Genomic DNA, 22,546 nt, shown 5'->3' on the forward strand with positions numbered 1-22,546 from the left:
ATTTTACTGGCAAATAATTACAAACATTGTATTAACTTTACAATCAAGACCTTCTAGCTTTTAAGAGAGAACCATAATCCTCTGGCCTTAATCCTGTTTTGGTTGCTTCCCTGTAAATCAAGGGCAAAATATTGATTCACATTTGAAGCATACACAGGCCTGGAGGGAGGACTACCATACTACTTTTCTCTTCTGTGCCTCATTTTCTTTACGTTATTGTGCCATGATTGCTACTTGGTTGATTGATTGCTGCTGTTAGCGAAGAACGTGATTTGCAACACAATAAGTTGCTTAATAACCACTTTTGCAATCGTTTTAGAACAATTTTCTGCATATTATGTGAACAACAAATTAATTTATATTCAATATCTGTATTTTCTCTGTTGTTCAAGTGTCACATTCATTGAGGGCAACTTATAGCTTTGATGACCCTGAATACTTTGTACAAGTGTTGCTTTGCAGTATTACCAGTACGACTGCAGAATTCCTGGTTTTACCTTTCCATTGACATATAAGTATAAAAAAAGGGCAATTACCTCACTACTTGTAAGGCATAGAGACATTGTGGGCCGAAAGGTTATAGCTGAGTGGTTGTGGTCTTCTGAAAAATAGTCTAAAGCCAGAAATCGATATGAGGAAGATGAATTGGGAGGGGAAACAGAAGAGGGAAAGTGAAGAAATACAGTGCATTCACTCTGACAAGAGAGATTACACTTTCTGTTCGTCCTGCAGTGTTACAAACACACACTTGGGAGTGCACTTGGTATATACAAAAACAACTCTGAAAGATACCTGTAGCAAGCATTTTGTGATATTTGTGATTTGTTTCTGTGTCAGTTCTGATTCTTTATGAAAGGAGACTCAGTCCTCAGCCATGTTAGCAGCTGGGACTGTTCTCAGGCTCAGCAGCGTTTTAAGCTATATGTGAATATCAGCTGGTTAAGAGGTGCACACTGGCAGTGCTAACGTGTTGTTGATGTTTAGCCGCTACAATGTTTACCATGTTCACATCTTAGTTTAGCTTGTTCACATGTTATTATTCACTACTAGCTAAACAAAGTACGGTACAGTGACTGATGGAAATTAGATTTTTTTTTTTGTTTTCATTTGTTTGCTTTTTTTTTTTTTTTTGCTTTTTTTTTTTGCAAATTTCAAGTCATACACCAAAGCACTGGACAAACTGCAGTTGTGATATCATTATGTAGGATTAAATGATAAGTGATCAGAATATTTATCATAATTCATCATGAAGGGACATACACGTCCCAAACCAAAGTTCATGGTAATCCATTGTTGTCGAGACATTTGACTTAAAAACAAATGTAAACATTGTTGGGGATCACAGCAGATGTTAGAGTACCCTAAGATATCTGGGAAGCAGACATGTCTACCAAGAGTCACACCTCTAGCTTGACCCAAAACCCAAGAAAAAAAAAAAAAAAGCAAAACATTGAAAATATGATTCATTAATATTGTTTGATTGATTGAGTGGGCGTGCGTGAGGTTATAAATGCATAAAGAAGGACCTGCAGTTGTTGTCATTCTGTCATTCAAAGATATAACTAGTATGTATAATATTTCTGCATGTTTTTTCAAGTATAAACTATAAATGATGTATATAATTATAGCATAAAACAGGAATTTTATTTGTGCTGTTTAGATATTGTATTTTCACCTGCTTGATTATGACCTTGTCACTTCATACCAAAGCATGATACAAATTGGTAGTTGGAGCTGGTTTTTGAATCCTTAGTTACAAGGCTTCTCACTTGTGATATGCATATCAAAGAATCAATGCTCTTGCACTTTCCTTTGAAAGAAGTGTGAGCAATGGCCCTAGAGTGGATACAGTCACTGTTGTTATGTGTGGTGCACTTTTTATGGTGTCTGTGCTAAATACCTTTTAGCCACAGATACGCGCACGCACCACATCATCTCTGTTCTTTTACTACATCTTTAGTGCTTGCTGCGTACAGTCCCTTAAACCGGGATGAGGCGTGAAGTGATGTAATCAACTATTTCAATTACGTTGATTAATATGCTGTGAGGATCCCCAGAGAGCAGTGAGAGGAGGGATTTGGCGAGAAAGTGGTGATTAGTTTTTAGTGTGTTGTGTGTGGCTCTGAGATTGTGTTTGTGTCTATGTGTGTGTTGGGGGTGTTTTGGGGGTGCATGATGGAATGGGATAATATTCAAACTTATTGTTGCCATGACGACAGTGGCCTTCATGGAATGTAAGGTTGATGAAGGAGCTGTACTGAAGAGCTGAGTGACAGTTTGGAGGGTGGAAGTATTTTTGTCTAAAGGTCTCATTTTATTTATTTATTTCTCTCCCACTCCTCAAATCATGTCTTTGCTGATTGAGTGAGACCCTACATGACTTGATGTGGGTCTGATTGCGCATATTAGTATTCATAGGCTCAGAATGTTTCAAACAGGCGGTGTCTGTTTTCAGCATTGACCCGAGGTGTTTCTCAAGACATTGGTTTGATTTGAGAATCAAATAAGCAAGATCAGATCTGTGTGTTTGTGTGTGTGGATGTGTTTTAGGGGATTCAGATAAATATGCAAACATGGCCAGCAGATGGATTTCGAAGCTTCAGGAAAATGTGCCAATCTGGTCTTCTGCTAGTCACTAGTGTGACATATCTCAAGATCATATCTTTGTGTACTTTGATCCTTGAAGGAAATCTTCACATTTCCATGCTGTAGGATCATGCACAAGGAGGAGGGTTGTGCGTAGTTGTGTGTCTTAGTCTGTATGGTTTCATCTGCCAAGACAAGGCGGGCAGTTTTTGAGGAATGGCTGAAATGAGGCTGGAAGAGCCTCGTTATCCAGAAATGGGGTTGACAGGTAGCACCGTGGGACAGTGATAGGGGACACTCATTCTCCCGAGACACGCACACCCCACTCTGTCATTTTGTCTGTTGTCCTTCTTTCTTTCAGATTTCATGTGACTACCTCATTGTTCTCTTCTATACTACCTCTCACTCATTTGCTCACTTAAAAGCTTCATAGTCCTCACTTGACAGTAATTTCCAGTCAGTTTCAATCATTAATATGTGGCAGACTTACTTGTCGACTTCAAAGTGATCACTCACACATTGTCCTATATCCTCTCTATCTAGATAAAGTGTGACAGGAATTTAGTATGCAGACACTTAGCTTCTGGTGAACTTAATGTTATTTGTATAAGATATGTTACTTTCAGTGCAGTGATTATTAAAGTCAAATGTCAGGAAGAACTGATTTTGTGGCACTTGGCATCCAATAGCGCACAAAGTTAACTAAGAACAGTGCAGTCACCAGAAAATACCCAGTTATCCCAGTTATCTGTCGCAGTCGTGAGGGTAAATATGACATTTTGCTGTCAGAGGTCACAGGAGGAAAATGTAGTCAAGCAAAGACACAGTCAGAGAAAAAATGCAAATAAAACCTCAGTGCAAAAAGTTATGTGCAGAAAGTGCATTTCAGGGCACACAAATCAAATATCTATCCTTGAAGCAGATGGACACATTCTGGGCTTTGCTTTAAAATACAGATGGGCATAGAATCCAATAAAAGTTAACTGAGGAGTGAAATACAACACTAAAATTGGAGGTAACAGCAAGAAGACTCTGACCAGTCCTGCCTGATACCAGATCACACTGCTGATGTTATTGGTGCTCATACACAAACATTGTTTGATTATTAGTTCACCAGAACAACTTTTCTTTCCTAACAGACCAGGCTTCAACTAGACTTTGTTCTTAATATAGCTAACAATTATTAATTAATGCAATTAATGCAATTGCTACACCTATCAGCACTGCTTTCTTTTGTTGTTTGTCTTTCATTTTGACACTGGGACTTCCAGTCCATACTTCTTGCAGATATTCCTGCAATAACCACTTGGTTATGGCGTTCCATGTTTGCTGTTCCTGCCTGCATCTTACGCCTTGCTGTTAGGTGCTGAATGATCTCAGGGGCATCTTTGCACAGCCTGCACTTTGGGTCCTGTCTGGTGTGGTAGATCCCAGCCTCTGTTGAACTTGTACTGAATGCCTGCCATGAGTTGTATTACTCTCGTGAGGTATCTCATGACCAGTAGGGAGTATATGTTGAATGTCTGGAACTTGTTCTTCCCATTCAGCTGACTTCTCAGGACCTGCCTTACTCTGTGTAGGTATTTGGTTGTGGCTGACTTGTGGTAGATGGTATTTATAACCCCCTCTGTTCTGATCACTTTCCTTCTCTGTTACTATCCAACCACACTTATCCAAACTGAATGACATTCTGATGTCATTGCTGTAGATCCTGGTGATGAGGATCACAAGTCAGTGTCTTGCTCACTCTTGGTGTACAGCACCAGATCATGGAGCCAGTATCCATATCTACCTGAGGGGGTTTATATATGTATATATATATATATATATATATATATATATATATATATATATATATATATATATATATATATATATATATGTGTATGTGTGTGTATATATATATATGTGTATATATATATCTATATATATGTGTATATATATATCTATATATATATATATATATATATAGTCTTGCTGTCAACAACCTCTATCTCCTTTGGCCAACTTACTATATATTGTATATATTAAATTTAGTACCCATTCCCCTATAAAGTAATCATAGCAATAACAAATCAAAGCTTTTAAGCACTCTGATGCATAAATCGCAGCATTACTACAGTAGCTTTGTTCAGCTGCAGATACTGTATACTCTCTGATGTTGATAGATTTCTATTGTTTTATGGTGCCCAATGCAACACTCTACACAGATCCTTAAGTCTGTGCCGGTGGCAGTGAGATTGTGTCCAGAGCTGGATAAATACACCTCTCACAGCTGCCTTATCATGGTGGTTATAGACCCACGCTTATTCTGCTCCTTGACAGCTACCTTTAGAGCTAACTAATAGCCCTGCCAGCCACCTTTAATTGGAAATCTATGGCTGCATTTATTTTAGAGCACAGCTGACAAGCACAAGTCTCTGTGCTTATGTATTATCAAACTGCAAACAATCAATTACTGGTAGACAGGAACTGATATTTCATGGGTAGTACCTTTATCAATACATAAGCAGGCTGAGAGGACAGGGCTGAGGAAGAGAGACTGGGGAGCAGATGTTAGAGTGCATCAAATGAAAGCCAGGCACTGCCAAGAAGTATAGCCATATGCTGCTGACATGTGAGAGGGCAAGAGACAAGGACTCTTAGGACACTTCTGTTGTCTAAGAATAGATCAAAACAAATGATTTCACAAAAGTGCCTGCTGGGATATATACCTTCACCTTGTACAGTAAGTAAGACAAGTCATAGGTGTATATGCGTCACTCAGTCTGAGATAAAAATGGGAAAAGGTAGAAATAATTTAAAATCAAATTCCCTCACATTCCAGTCTGATTATTTGTCTAGTTTCATATGTGGAAACAAACTGGGGAAGGACAAATCTTTTTCTTCTTTTTCTTTTTCTAGTCCGGGTGTAAATGTGTGGGTGCTCAGTCTGCTCCGAAACCTTGCGTAATGTAACTCCTGTAGTTGTACACCACAACCAAGCAGATTAAATTAGATACAGTCAAGACAAAAAGAGTTGGATGCAGAATACCAGTGACTGTTTGGAGTTTTTAAAAAGTTATTTTCATGAATTACATTGCAAAAATATATCCTCCTATTGAGTGGATTAATAGTACGTGCTAGAAGTAATACAAATATGGTTAGATAAAATAGCATTATAGAAATGGTTGTAACTGAGTCAGATCTTGGGAATTGATAAAAAGCTGAAAAATAGTTACTAATAAATGGTTAAAATGATTAGTTCTGCTGTTCCACATGATAGTGTAATGATTGCAATCTCAACAAATAAACAAAATGTTTATGATAATTAATTAATTAAATAAACAAATGATAATTCAATTCTTTGACAAAAAATACTATATTAATATCTGCTTTTACAATTATTAGCATTGATTAACAACCACTAAAACAAGTTGGAACATGACAGATGACGTTGATGAAGGAGTGTAAGACTGTGAGGGTACATTAAAGAAAAAAGTTTCTGAATCACTGCTTTCGAAAACCAGATAAAGCCTGTCCTGAAGGAATACGTCTAAAATTTTTATTTTAAAAAGGCCAGAAAGGAAGGTGTGCGTGCTTTGAGGTGTTCTACATTCATCCTCACCCGCTGATACACAAGGACACCTGCGTCTCAGTGCTGTCTTGGAGAAAGATCAGTAGGTGTTTTGGCCTAACTTGGTGATTTAATGCACTGTGGATAGGGGCTTTACTTTATGTGCAGTGTGTGTGCTTGTGAAGCCATGGCTGCCTGCATTTCCATGTGAGTGTTGTGTATCTAAGGCTTTGTGATTTAAAGCTGTGCAATCAGGGGCCAATTAATCAGATAGTGGTGTCACTATGAGAGGCTTACGAACTTGTTGCCCTCTCCAAGGGGAACGAGACGCAGAACCAAGATTTTACCCTAATTATGAACAAGCTGCTTCTTGTGTTTCCATGCAGCGTCTAACCTGTCCAGTAACAAGATTAATGAATGCATGCAAACACATATATGCACAAATGCCTTTTTCCTGTTTTCAGACAGTCAGCCTTTCATTGTGCATTTGATTTCAAGGTTTTCTGTAGAATAAAACTTCACAATGCACAATGCTGCCCCTGAAAACTATGAAAACAAAATCTCTCAGAAATCTTTCCGACTGGCACAGTTTATTTTTTATCCTTGATTTTACAGCAAAGCAACGGCCACGTTTTCAGAAGGCCAACCATTTCAGTAGCTGTTCCTTTGAAGGAGCAAAGCCACTAGGTCATCACAGAATTTTACTTTTTCTTTTTTTTTCTTTTTTACTTTGACATGCAGTTTGTCAGTGGGGACATGCACGTTTGTCAGGCAGCATGAGGCTTTTGTGAAGGGATTGATGTGAGTGATGAATTAGCATAGTAATTGATAATTATTTAAAGATCAGTAGGGCCATTGTTTCTTAGACGGCTCAACATGTTTTCCCTCAGGTTTAGGTCAGCTCTAAAAGGAGAAATATAATTGAGTGCCTTGTGGCATAATTAACAAGCTCGCACTAATTACAGGAAAATGAATGAGGAAGGGGGCCGCTCATGCGCACGTTCACCAATTAAACTATTTTCATTTATGTTCCCATAAGTCACCTTTGAACATAAGAGACTAATGATCAAACAATTCATTAATTAATTGATTAAATTTACTGTTGATCTGTGAGAAATTATTACAATTTTGATTTTTGATGAAGACTCTTGTGGAAACAAACAAATATTTATTGTTTTCCTGTGTTGATATCATTGTGAATGCCTTTTCTTTGAAGTTTAGACAAAAGAAGAAAAAGAAAATGAAATTTGAATTCATGGAGTCTGTCCTAGAAGTAGAAAAATGGCTCCAGTCAAATTAACATACGTAAGAATGAGAAAGTTACAGAAATCCCTACCTTGGAACATAAATTTATGCAACAGTATATCACATGGTTCACTCAGTATGTTGAGATGTGCTTAGTAAATGAAAAAATTAAAAAGCTCTAATATCTTAAATGAGACTCAAGATCATCCATCCATTCATTTTCTATACCGCTTCTCCATCAGGGTTGTGTGGGTTGGAGCCTATCCTAGCTGCTTATGGGTGAGAGGCGGGGTACACCCTGGACTGGTTGCCGGTCAGTTGCAGGGCTGCAAAGACAAACAATCACACACTCATACCTAGGAGCAATGTAGAGTAGCCAACTAACCTAATGTGCATGTTTTTGAGACTGTGGGAGGAAGCCGGAATACCCAGAGAAAATCCACACAAGCACAGGGAGAACATGCAAACTCCTCACAGAAGAGCTCAGACTGGGATTTGATTTGGAACCCTCTTACTGTGAGGCAACGGTGATAACCACTGCACCACCATAAATATCCTTTGTATAGTTAGTTTATTATTGCTAACAAGTTTAATCTAAATATTCTGTACGTTTCAACTCTTAATAGGTGATGCTATAACAGGTGATCATTAGCCACATAATGTGTGAAATAAACCTCAGGAACAAATTTCGCTTTTTACGTTTGCTCGCTTGATCATCAGTGTTTTCTGATCTAAAAAATGTAGTTACTGGGTTAATGAGATCTTGATGGCAGAGAGGTCAATAAAATGCTCCACTTTGACATGGGACACCATTGTACATTTGTCATTCCTTACCAACGTTCAATGTTGATTTCTTTTAATCAGGGCTGTGATCATTCCCCAAGTGTAGCCAAGTAGTTATTTCAACCATGACAAAAAGGTTTCAAGACCTTCACTAAGTTGTTATTTTAAACCTGAAGAATGATTTTTAATTTGGAGAACTTGTTGCACTAAACCTTGCATCCTCGCTTCTACACCCAGAGACACACAGTAAGAGGACTAATCTACATGTACTAATTTTGTTCTAGGTTTACTCCAGGTCACTCATCTGATGTTAACCATTTTCTTTAACCATCTGTTCACCTGCAGTGCTTTGAGTAACTACATTTTTGTCAGTCAGACCTTTCTTTCTCCCTCTTATTCTCTTTCCATCTTCATCTCCATCTCATCTATTCCACCATCCTTATAAGTAATACCCAACCTCTAATTCTTTGCCCTTTCGGTTATTTCCTCTTCCAGTCAGGCCATCAGTGCTTCTTGTCTGTCATCTAATCTGGCAGAGGTGTTATCAAGCTAATGACAGACACAATTTCTTCTGCCTCTAATGACGAGTAAATAATACCATCACATCAAACCGCCAGATGAAAGGGAAACCGCAGTGCAGATAAAAGAAGAGAGGGAAGCGATGCAGCTGTTTGTCAACTAAGGACAGCGGTGTCTGTCTATCTTTCTTATCTCTTTCTCTCTTCACGACATGTTTGTTCTCCATGTGCCCGCCTCTGCCTCTGATGTCAGATGGAATGAAACCCGGGTGTTCGTCATTGGGATCCAGGAGACCATCGGAGTGCTCACCAGGGGCTCCCATGCACGCAATTTCCATTTCAAAGCCATCTCCTTTTACCGTTATAATTCCATCTTAGGCAATAGTTAAATGAACATTCCTAACTGCTGACTAGGACAAAGATATTTTGAAAAAAGAGAGGGAGATGTATGCATCGGTAATGAAGTGGGGAGAAGGTAGGGCGAGTGTCATCAAAGGTATGGTAATGCCTATGGTAAAAAGGATGGGAACTTGCAGGGCCTCTGGAATAAGGGGCTGCACGGGAGAAAGTCAGCAACTGAAAAGGACGTCTTCTGGGTAATGGTGTGGGGAGGAAGGTGGGTGGGGATGAGTGGAAAAGGAGGAGATATTTATACATTTAGGCTATAGATAGGCTGCTTCAGAAATCACCTGAGAGATGCAGTCCCCCTACGGAGGGGCATCTGGGAGTTTTACAGCTATTTTATTCCCCTTCGCTACAACCTCGACCACTTTGAGTGCGCAGTGTAGTTCACTTGTCTAAGATAAATCATTGATACTCCGGTCGGCAAAAGCAGATAAAAGTGAATGTTTTTAATGTTGTTAGGGAAGAGTTCTGATGCTGTCAAAGTGGTGACTGCACTTTAAAAACTGTAGACCTTAATGAGAAATCCCGGCACTTTCAAAAAGTTTGACAAGGACTACCGAGTGATTTAGGAAGAGACGTTAACATTTAGAGTCTAGACTCCTCCTCACCTCCTGTCTTATAATACCAATAAAGTTTGGTCGCCTCCTCGTCTTACTTTCTCTTTCTATTTCTTTCTTTTTGTATAAGCCTTTGTTTCTGCTGCTATTATTTTCCAATTTAAATCATTTATTTATCATGGCCAGACGACTGAGATTGGACTCAGGTTGCAGAGAAAAATATTGGGGGTGATGAAACATTGACAGCTGTGTCTGGTGTACAAAAAAGTCTCCAATAAAAGATTGAACAGCTTACTATCTTTCACATTTATAGATCAAGGAACAACAAGAAGTGTCACAATAATATTGCTGGATTCAGCTGTAAGGTCGCAAATCTCTGAGGTCTGTTCTCCAAGAAGAAGGTTTTTGCACAGTGTGCACAATCATAGCCAATTGTGTACCTACAGTACGTGAAATAGTTACTTCTGTAAAGTCAAAGGAAGGTACAAAAACAGGAAAAAATATACAGTTACATGAATCTGAGCGATGTCACTACAGACACTAAGTCAGTATCCATCAACTCTACATTCAGGTTGCAATAACCTCTGACGTGACAATTGCAAGGCCTTTCATCTCGCTCAGCTGGAGTTATTCTGAGTCAACAAACACAATCTGTTTCTCTTCTCCTTCATCTCCCTTGTTCTTTCATTTTTTCCTCACGTCTACAATTAATGCATTTATTTCGAGGCTTCCTCTTGTTCTTCAAAGACGCTCACCGGGGACACAGCTGTCTCTCCAACCATCAAAGTCATCCTGCACTCCTCCTTCTGCCCTCTACCTCATTTATTTTACTCTCTCCTTAAAGAAATGACAAGGAAACAGCGACAGTATGGAAGTTTTCACCCTGTGTTTCTCTTAAATTCTATCCACCATGAAGACACACACATAAAGACACATAAATATAACACAAAATTCAGCCAGATGCAAAATAGGCAAGACCTGCTTCTCTACTTTCCTGGTCTCCATTTTGTCTCGGTGTCTGCAATCGTCCTTTCATCTTCCCCCGGGATGCTTGCTGAGTGATCCAGGTGCACACAGCAAACACTTATTCATCTCAGAGTTATCATTTCAGCCATGATACCTGACTCTCCAGCGCCACATTGCTCTCCAGAGCAGGGCACTCTGGGATATGACTAATACTTTCTCCAAGCGTTGCGATTTGTCTAATCTGCCCTGCCTTCTGGGATGTGAGTAAGACTTCCTTGAATATTTCCTGAGCTCTCCCACAGCTGGTTTCCACCTGGTTGGCTGGCTGATATCTCCCGCCCTGCTTTGTATACAGTTCCACCGTTTTCTCCCCTCTGTATTTGTACGTGGTTTCCCCTTGGATCTCTCTTCCTTCATCGCTTTAAACACAGATGCAGAAGCACACATGTTCACAGCTGCAGACAGTGAAAAGGTAGTTGGAGGGAAGTAGCGAGAAACATAATTCATGGCACCTGGTAGGAGCAGCACATCATTATCACTAACAACTAAGGCTGCTGTTTACTCTGCATGTTTATATTCTGCTAGTCATATTATAGTCCTTCTTTTTAAGCTTGTTATTTCCAAATAAAGAATACATTAAACTTCCAGGTACAAAAGTTTGTCTCCAAGGAAATCTCTCCTTTTATTCATCCAAATATAGCTGCTTAAAAATGTTTTCCTACAGGCTTATTTAGTTAATCAGGAAAAAGAAAGTCTGTTTTCAGGAGGGATTTCTTTATATACTTGAGGTGTTTGAAGGTTTAAATTTCATGAATACACACACACACAAAGCTATGCACAGACCAGCGGGGGTGGACATACAATGTAATGCAATGCAGTGGCCTAGAAATACATGATTTGTGGGTGCTGGATCCTTCTGAAATTCGGGATGGGAGCGCTGCTTTTCTGCCCCCATGGAGTAGTCAAGCTGGGTCCAGTTGCTTTGGGTGAGGTCCCATTGTACTGCTGTGAGTCTTGGACCTATGGTAGCATGATTAACACCTGCTTGAAAAAGTCATGGAGATAAGAGGCTTCAGAAACCTACAAATTGTTAACTAAAGCACTGGGATTGGAGAAATATTTTTGCTTATGCCAGTGGGACTTCACTCTAAATTGTAACCTGGCAGCTATACAAACTACTGAAAGGACATAACTTAAATTGAGTGAGATCAGTTGGGGATGGCAGAGATATGATGCAGTTCTTATGGACCTAACTGTTGCACAAACTGTTTGCAATTTGCCATTTGTTTCAGTTCATAATGTTAACAAACACACAGAAAAAATACTGCCAAAATAGAAAATAATCATTCATTGTCTAAATGGAGTCACTAACAACAATCCAGCTTTTCAGTATTTATGTACTTCCTTCTACAAAATTGGACATTGTTACTTGTATTGGAAATCTAGTGATGGTTCTTGGAGTAAAAAGTGGCAGTTGCTGAGTATTGATATATTAAGATGTTCAGCTTGCTACAGTGTGATATTATAGTGTATGAATGTGAATTTGAGGCTGTTTGCCGGCTCATCTGTTTGGAGCTGTTTGTTTGCTTGTGCATACAGGAAAGGTCAGAGTAAATGACCCATGGCATCCCTGCAGGGAATTGGGTCATCAGACATATGCACACACACACACACACACATAGATGCACATGCAGCCTCTAAAGACATCCAGACCTGTGTGAAATCGCATCTATAAATCTCTAGAAAACTCCATCTGAATTTATGTCACTTAGTCCAGCTTCAGATATATAATCCTCTGTGCAGCAGTAACAACATATGGCCACAGCGCTAAAAGCTGGTCATGTTGCTAAAAATCACCTGGGAGAAACATATAGTTATGAGTCATTGCTGGGATTGGAGAGAAATTCATCCCTGTAAGTCTTTGAAGTCATGAAATATTGAGTGTGATGCTATCAAAGTGCAAAGAAATACAGGTCTCAGGACAGAACAAGAACAATCTATAAAGAGATTCACTTTTGATAATATCTCCAAGCAAGTGAGGAATAGGTAATAAGGTTCAACCCCAGTGTCAGATAGAGATGATATCAGTATCTTGCATCAAGCCTTCTCTTGGCTGCAATCCCAAAGCTTGCACATAATGTTTTTTTTTACTCCCTTATTCATCCCACAAGCACATAGTTAAATACAAGTTGAGTTATGAATGTAAATATTAGCCAGAAGCATTGCAAAATTAACATTCAACAGTGTTGCTTAAACCTAACTCTGCGTGGGTATTTTCCCATCACCTGAAGGGTCTGATATCAGTGATGTGCTCTTGTTGAGTGGTTCTCCACTGTAGCTTGACCGCTCCTATTCACAATGGCTTGCAGGTATGGCAGCATTTCATCCATCATTTTTTTTTTCCTTTTTCTGTTTTTCCTTTTTTTCCTCATTAATCCCCATTATTGCTTTGGGAGCTTGAGCAGTGATAAAATTGATGTGAATCATAACCTTTTGTACATTTCTTCTGGTTATAGTGAGAGCTCATAATAGTGAGTTGGTATCCAGTGATATTAAGTAAATTATTTTTAGCAGGGAGATGAAGAGTTTTATTTCCAAGACAAGGGCGACGTGAAAATGATTATTTTTACGTCTGTAGGCTATGTAATGTTATTATTCTTCATGAAAAATCATTGGTTGTCCTCTGTGTTCAATGCTTTATATCTTTCAGTTCCTTTCATCCTTTATAAAACTTTATTTATGTGAAGAAGTGAAGTGATAATATAAACTGGAGGATCACAGTCAAAGAGTAATTTAAAAGAAGGAAATTTTTGACCCTTTGTAATGCCTTTCTTCAATATTTAGCAGTAGTTCCTCTAGCAAACACTTACTTATTTTGTACTGATACATAATAGTACTCAAGTGCTCCCCTTTCTCAAACATGTCTGGAGGAACACATGATGGTAAAGTTCTCAGGAGGATACATCAGGTGGGTGGATGGATGACCCAGCTGAGGATCAGGGTAAAACAAATTAATCAGGAAAACATGGTTGACACATACACTCGCTACTGTTCAGTGTTAGTAATATTTCAAGTTTACGACAGTGAAAAGCAAACACTTGTTATTTATTTATTTATTTATTTATTTTTGTTATTCTGATGATACATTTTCATAACTTAATAATTAAAAAGAACACATCTGAAATGAAATGAATATTTAATCACACTGAATCAAACCGCTTTGAATTGGAGTGTATCATGTTGTTACACATGTATTTGTCCTATACATATTACCCCAGCACAATTTTGAGTGTGTATATGTAGTTGAACTCATACACGACTGGACTCAAGTGGTCAAAAGCTGTGTCCCTAGCAGGGATTTATGGTCAGTGGTTAAGATTAAAGTGAGGTTAAATCAAGGTTAGGGTTAGGGAAGTAGTAGTAAGGGTTATGGTTAGTGTTAGTCTCCTGTGTCCAAAAGTGACAAAAAGCTATAGTGTGTATGTGTGTCTGTGTGTGCTGTCCACCAGAACCTCTCTGTATCTCCTTACTGAACCCAGTAATCCCCTACCCATTCTTTAAAGAGAACCCAACAACACAAACTTATATCTTCCATGCTGTGCCGACTAGTAAAAGCCACAGGGAGCGTCTGACCTCATGCCAGCTCGCTCCATCACCACAGTCTGAACTGCAGCAGAAGGACACAAAGTCACTTGTTCCCCAAGGCTGACAGCCTTGCACCCACCAACGCTCACACAGACACACAAACAAACACGTCAATAACCCCTGCTTATGTCCAGTATGATGGGACTTTGGTGTATGCTGCCAAAATGCCATTCAGTCTCTTATGACTGCCTCCTCCCGATGAGTGAAAAGGTCATCTTGTAACTTTTTTTGAAATATAGTCAATGTGAAAAGCAGCATTCATTTTTAATAACTACCACTAACTTTCAATTAAAACATTAAATGTTAAAATGTTTAGACTTTCAATTTATTGTGCTGGAGAATTTTTGTGATTACTAGCCCCTCGTAGGGTCCTGGTTTGAGATTTTGCGGGCATTTAGCGATATTGCTAAAAAGCGCAAGGGAGATTCATTTCTGTGACAACACACGAGGAGGACACTATTCAAATTTTAAAAAAGGACTTTTAAAAAAAGACAAACGCAATCATGCAGTGACTCCATTTTTCCATGCACAGGTCTATTTTTTGCAGCTGCACTTTGGCTTGTGGCTATAAACAAACACTTTTGCATCCTGGTGAGTTAAATGTTGCAGCTGAGGTTGTGTTTTTACACCTCATACGGTTTGGTGGAATTACGATGCTTATTTGGGCATGAAATTGCATTTGTATAAAATCATTTCATGCTTGTTCATTTTTACCTTTTGACTTCCATAGATGTTTTTCATATAATGCAATCAGCAATCGGTTTACTGTGTAACTTTCAATTCAGCTGAATCAGAGTTTATGTCAACAAGTGTTTCTCATCTGTAGTCTTTAAATTTATAGTTGCATTTCAAAGCGGAGTGAATAGTGTATTTAATGAATGACTAAAAATGTCTGACGCCGGATCAGACTCTAATAAAATAGCTACATGACCTGCAGATTTATACAGTGAAATAGCAGCAGTTTCGTGCATTCTGAGCTCCATGATTTCCTCTGGGTTAAGAATAGAAGATTTTCCACCATGTCAGGGGGTTCATTCCTGATTGCGCTGATACTATTGTAAAATAGCTGCTCATTATTATTCACAGACAGTTTGTAGTCCTGTATGTTTTGTGTCATGTGTCACAGTATGAATTGATATAACAGTTCAACTGATTCCTTTATTGCTTAACCACGTGTTTTGAAACACTGCTGAAATTTAAGTAAGTTTTACATGAAGTTCATTAAGGTAGAAAAAGCTTTTATTGTGGAGATGAAAGCCAGCATGCAGTGAGCTTGTTACTCGAAAAAGAAACCAAAGATTCTTCATGTTAATGGCTGAGGACTGCATTTATTTTATACTCAAAAGAAACAAATAAAGGGAAGATGACAAATCAGTTTAACAAAAATTGCACAATATTAATTTAAACTTCAGGGGTGAGATGCAGACCTTTTCCCACACATACACTGGTATTTTGTTTCTTTTTAAGAGTGTGTGGTGAGAATGTGCACACATCACACACACTTCAGACCATGTGATGTGGTGAGGTGTACATAAAGTATAAGTTCAGAGATGTAATCCTATAGTAAAATATTGGTTGTTTAGATTGTTTGACAGCATTGACTGTGTTATTATTTTTGCAACCTACGCTGTAAAATATTAAAGGTGCATTTAAAAACTTCATTTCAGATTTAATGAGTAATGAGGATCAATCCATTTTCTATAACACTCATCTGTGGAGGGTTGTGGGGGGGTTGGAGCCTAGCTGACAACAGGCGAGAACCTGGACTGGTCACCAATCAGTCACACAAACACACTTACTCAGACACTCACACCTAGGGACAATGTTTTTATTTACAATAAAATAAAATGTTGCTGATCTGTTAACTGTGTCCTGATTTGTGAAGCACAATGTCAGTGTCAGTATGTACTCTCATTTATCACTGAATCACTGATCACCCTTTTAAAATGTAATGGTGACTGAGATATCACTGTGATAACGGTCTGCAGACGCTTCTCGTGAATTGGTGGCAGCTGTTTTGATGCTGAATGGTGAAGCTGGCAGAAGTATCGATATGCAAATTTCGCTACGTTTCGCTAACGGTGAGAGTAGAAATGAGGCTTGTGCATGTGTGCCCAGTTCCCCAATGATTGAGATTTATTCAGCACAATCAGGTGTATGTGCCACTTTTTAAATGTGATTACAAGAAACATATTTCTGTCAGTGTGCGCTGACAGAGATTTACACAGTGAATCTACACAGTTTTATGTTTTCTGGCCTCTGGTCTGTATACAACTGCTAACAGCAGATAGAGCCCCTGTTTGCCCCAACATAACAGTTCCTGTCAGGGAATGTTTGCTAGACAAAGACTGTGCAGTGTTCCCCATTAAAGATTCCAAATATTGAGGTTAAAATTCCCAGCAGTGGAGGGGAGAAGCCAAGGAGGATACAAGATGTTTGTTTGTCGAGGAGCTCATCAGGCACAAACAGCTGAGACAGAAGATCTCTGTGGGCCTTTCAATGCAGATCACAGGGCTTGCGTGTAAAAAAGAGAACCATGGAGAGACAGATTCTCTTCAGCAGCGAAGGAAAAATTACCTGGCCCCACAGCCCTGCTCTATCATTTTGAAACTATTTAGGAGATGATGACAGTATCATTTTACCCTGGTAACAAAATCTTAAATGCCCTGAAAACACATTTTCTAAATCACCTTTCTACAATGAGTGATGAACTCACATACAGAGACATCATTTTCTTCCAAAGTTAGAAGAATTTTGGATAACCTTTTCTGTGACTCCCATGTCTATAATTTTTTTATAGCACTCTATAATTATAGTTAGAGCCTTCATAAATATTCAAAATGTTTCATAATGATAGCTACAATGCCTTATAAAGTATTTAATAATAGCTTATAAGGTCAATTAACTCTTGCTTGCCACTCACTGGCATTTTTTTCAAGGAGTGAGCTATAACTGTCATAGTTATGATACATTATAATCAATTTATAATGCAATACAATGTGTACAGTGTTATAAGTTACTTTAAGTAGCAACTGAGTGCTGTAAGTGATGTATAATGGAATTCCTGAGGTACAGTCAGATGTAACACATTAGAAGCTGCAATAAGTGGTCATTCTTTGGTTCAAGTAATGTGAAAAGAGATATCATTAAATTAAAGCAAGAACAGCACAAAACATAAAAAATAATTTTGTTTAATAACAGAAAATAAATTGAGTATTCTAACTGGATTCAACCTTTTGATCAACAACTGAATGATGGATGGATTCTCCCAGATTTGCAGCTCAGCCTCTGTTGGAAAAAGATGATGTCACATACTTCTGTGCACCAGTCACAACATGCAAATCAAAACCTGATGGCAGTTGTGAGGTCAGTGAAATACTGTCAGTCATCATCAAGCAGATTAATGATATGATAAGGTGGTACTAATATTGCTATTATGTTATGAAATATCAATTTCAGATTGTTGTCTCTTATAACTTGATTTATCCATGAAGGAATATTTGTAATGAAGTTTTAAGGAATCTGGTGTCCACCACAAAGATTATTGGACACAGTCCTTGTGTTTCAGTAACTTTTCATGAGATCATTAAAAACAACATCCAGTGTCAAAAAAATTATGTGCATGTACTAATAATTCGGAAAATCTGATGTTATTGAAAAATGTTGTGCTGTCGCAATATCATCATGAGCAAACTCTTAGAAGGAAACATATCTGCAACAAAGTGTTTTTTTCGTTTTGCCTTCATTATGTTTGAATATCAACAACACAATTATCAGGATTTTTATGGTTATATTTTAGCACTCAACGCACTTTCAGATTAGTAACATCAAAAAAATGTAACTTAACTCAAAGCACCCAACAGGCTGGAGATCTTATCGTTATATAATGATATATAACCAAATGGCCTAAAACTACGGTAGCCAAACAGCAGACGTAGCATGCAAACAACCTGCACTGACCTTCTGCAGTACAAGAATGTGACTGACAAAAAACATCCTGTAAAACACATTTTGCTGGAATTTCTTTGAGACAGGATTGTGCAAAGAATTGTGCAATTTGACAACTTTGCACAGAATATTACAGATCTAGTATAAAAGTGTAGATTTTAGTAGTAATGTGGTGTAATTTTGAGCATTTCAGTGTTTTATTAGTGGCATAGACAGAATAGAAATAATGATGGACAAAGTGGAAGACGTGCAATAAAGGTTCCCACTGGAACTGGACCAGGGATGTTAAATGAAGATGGTATACATCTTTGGCCAGTAGGATACAGCTGCATGATGATAAACAGGAAGCTGTAATCCCTGCTTATGGAATCACTGTGTTGCGTGAGCAGCCAGAACCTGGTATGTACCAATAACCAGCAATCTGCTATGAAACGTCAGACGTGAGTTGACTGAATGTTCATAGATTCCTGTCATCCATTAGATGAGTGTGTGTGAGATGAAACGAAGAGAGAGAAAACGAAATACTCAGGAAGTCCCCACCCAGGTAATTCACTGTCCTTTTTAATTCAGCAGTACATCCCTTATGGGCCATTATTTTGATGCAAATTTGACACAACAAAGTACTCTCAGTGAAGGTTTTTGGCAAGCAACTCTGATGAGCAAGGAACAAAGTGCAAAGTGCTGAGCAATGTTTTTTTTGTTCAGGAGCCTGTTAGGGAAACACACAGTGACAAAGTTGAATGAGTGACGCAGTGTTTCTTTATTGATTTTTTTAATAAGTAAAAGTACACATTTTTGAAAAGGTGATTTAGCTTTAAGCTGCTGTAGAAAACTGTGCTGACCGTTTTTTTTTAACTTCAATTTAGAATCAATATAATCATATTAAGAAATGTGTGACTCAAATGTCACACACGTGGTAAGAGATGAAACCTTGCTGACTGAGAAAGATTCAACACAATAAATGTTTGTGTCTTCAAAATAGGTCACTTGCTATACCGGAGGGATTTATGACTTTTTAGTACAGTGTGAGGTAGTTATAATTCCTCTCTGTAGCCTTTTTATATACTCAATATTGAAATATAGCTTCTCACCAACAAGCATGGTTGGCATTATTTACATTAGCCCAGGTTGTTTATACTTGCCCATTCCTTCCCCTCTCCTCCCTCCTTTTCTCTCCACCCTTATTTCATTTGCTTTCCCCATGGTGATTTACCTCCCAGACCTCTATTTATCCACCACTAACAAATTGGGTTATCATGCTCCACCACTCCCCTATTTCTTCTCTGCCTCGTCTAGCCTTTACCTGCCTTCCCTTTCTCCTTTCACCACCCCCCCCATCCTTTGCTCCGTCTCATCCCCCAGCCTCGGCACATGACTTATGAGATGCCATGTCAAAGTGAGGGATGGTGTCTGCCACGGAGGATATGTGTGCGGTTTAGGTAGTGTTTGTGTTGTGCATCTGTATGTGTGTGCATGCTTTGTATGTGAAGGAATTGTGCTGCTGCCTTGTTCCGCAATGCTTCCTCCTCTAGCCATGACCATGAAAGGTGGCTGGTCTATAACAGGCTGAGGACAAGTGAATGTGTGTGCATGTGTGTGTTTAGTCATCCAACCTAACATACTAATCCAATAATAGACCTCGAGTTGTCATATATTAAATAGATCAGCAATAACCTCACAGCATTCAAATACTGAAAGCAATTATGTGGTGTGTTTTGTGTGTGATGCTGAGTGGTGAAGTCTAATGTGCATTGATATGTGTGTGTGTGTGTGTGTGTGTAAGGCTGAACCCTGGCTGTCTGACGATCAGTTGTATCCATGCAGGGCCTCACAAGCTAATGTGGGCTTGACATTTAAACTTGGGTGACAGAGTGGGTGTGAAAGGCCAAGAGGAGCTGCGTACAGCAGCCATTCTGCAAAGTGTACCAGGCTTTAACTAAAGATAAAGGCTTTCTCAAGAAGCTTTAATGTCAAGAGGCACTCCAGTACAGAAAGTATAGATACATGAGGGGAACTTCTTTCACATCCTTCCCACTTGTGGGTGCTATTGGTTTGAAGTCCATAGCAATTACGGTTCTTTGTGCGGCTAGTTATGTATTACAAAGTGGGTGCAATCTGGTTTACAAAGTCAACTTTGCTAGAGAGGAAATACACTTGCTACGGGAAGATATGTGGATCTAGGTCCAACCCAAATACCTATCTGATATATAAACCTATTGCACTACAGCTGGTCAACGAGTCCACAGGTCTCCTTTAAATACAGATTTATTTGCTTAAAAACAGCGGAAAGTCCATGGATCAGCTTTATGGGGCAATCTGTGTGAAATATTTACTGTATGTGAAAGTTCACTGGAAATGGTGCTTTGTTCTTATGATCTCATCTGCTGATGAAGGCAATAAGAGGTGGATGAAAGATTCAGAAAAAGACAGGAAGTGTGTCGTAATAAGAGGACCTTGTTAAAAATATTCTGTCAAATGGTGGAAAACAGATTTGAAATGGAAGAAAAAAATTATGTTGTTAAAAACAACATAGACTTTGTGGTTCGCAGTTTGTGGCATACAGTATACTTATTTTTTCTAGGTAATCGGACAGTACTCACACCAAATCTACTGGTTCTTTAGAACTTTTCTTCTGAAGGCCTACTATTCTTTAGTGGGACTAGAACACAAAAGGGAATCATGATGAGGATCTCTGGAATGGATGTTGTTTGGAAAATACTGACTGCGGTGGTTTTGACAAGAGAAATGGTTTTGGCAGCCATTGGCAAACAGCATTTGTTGTGGTAACCTTTCATTTGTAGCAAAACATTGGGTTCATTATTACCCTGACCATCTGTGGAGTGGTGTAAAATATGTTTCATGCATGACATATCCATTGATACTGTGCAATGCTTACAAACATACTGTGTAACCTCACAGCTCACAGTTTACATAAAACCTCTTTGTGGCTAGAAATCTAGAAATCTAGAAATGGTATATAAAGTGCAATTGGATATTCCCTTGACATTCAGTTATGGCACTGAAGACAAAGAAGTAACCCACCATTGCAGGTCTTGAAAAGGCCATCTTCCATCTCAACAAAGTCTGCAGTGTTCATAAGGGGGTAAGCCATAAGGGATCGTACATTTGTCACTGCTCTATGGTGGCTCCTACCGAGCATGGTTGGATCTCAGGGGCAAAGAGTAAAAGTATGCTCATGCTGTATTGCATGAGACATTCATGATGGAAGAATGAAAAATTAGCATACCTGCAAGTTTCCTAGTTGCTTGTAAGATTGTATTGATGACTTTTAAAGCTTTGCCCCCAGCTGTAGCACACACCTCTCAAACCCATATGAGGTAGAGTGCAGATTCATTTCTGTGGGCCAGGTCTTCTTCTCTTTTTTTTTCTTCTCTTTTTTTTTTGTCTTTTTGAGTCGAGTTTGAAAAATAAAGGTGATCAGCCTTACTCCATCAAAGCCTCTACGCTTTCGGAACAGTCTGCCTGAGGAGAGATCAGACATGCTGAATCAATATATTCTTTCAAGTTAGTTTGAGAAACTTGCTTTTGTACCCTCACTTTTTATCGAGTTGCTCAAACCCAAACCCTCATGTCTTTTCTTGTATCTATTTCTGTGTTAGTTTTTCTCCTCACTTCACTTTTAAGCAGTGTGTTATCAAGACATTTGCTGTTCACACTTTACAGTACTTGAAACAAAATTAAAAAAGTTGTTAATCAAGTTTACTTATTTGACTCTGTTCCTGTTGATTACATTGTGTCTGCAATGATACCACACAAGTGGTTCATAATAGCTTCTAAACAATCTTTTACATTTTAATAGTGTTGTAAAGCGTTTCATTTACAAAGTGGGCCTGTGGATTCACGGTGTAAGTGGCTGGCTGGGTGTTAAAGCTGTTATATGTTTATCACAGCTTGGCTTAGCCATCAGTCACTCCATAAAGAATGCACAGATGTGTTTTACGGTCTCATAAAGTAAACTTGAAACAGGAAATCAGATTGCTAGACTGTTACAGCAACATTAAGGAAATGTCACAGCATTGACTGCTCATTTATGAACACGTGCAATTAACTTTTCAGCAAAATTTCAGTGCTTCTGAGTCAAAAAGAGAATATGTAATGTGTTAAGTCAGTGGTATTGTTGCTGGCGGAAGCTTTGTATTAATATTCTTTTAACCATCACAGAAAAAAATGAACCCTGTGAACCTGTTTGCTGTTACTCATTTTTGCACAACAGGTTATATTGAAAGTGAAGGGATATAGCTGGGGAAAAAATGAAACCACCTGCTGCAGGCTTTGCTCTCCCATCTGCTGAACTTTACTTCTCAGGACCTCAGGGG

The sequence above is a fragment of the Scatophagus argus genome, chromosome 17 (genome assembly GCF_020382885.2).
Source record: "Scatophagus argus isolate fScaArg1 chromosome 17, fScaArg1.pri, whole genome shotgun sequence".
Classification (NCBI taxonomy): Eukaryota; Metazoa; Chordata; class Actinopteri; family Scatophagidae; genus Scatophagus; species Scatophagus argus.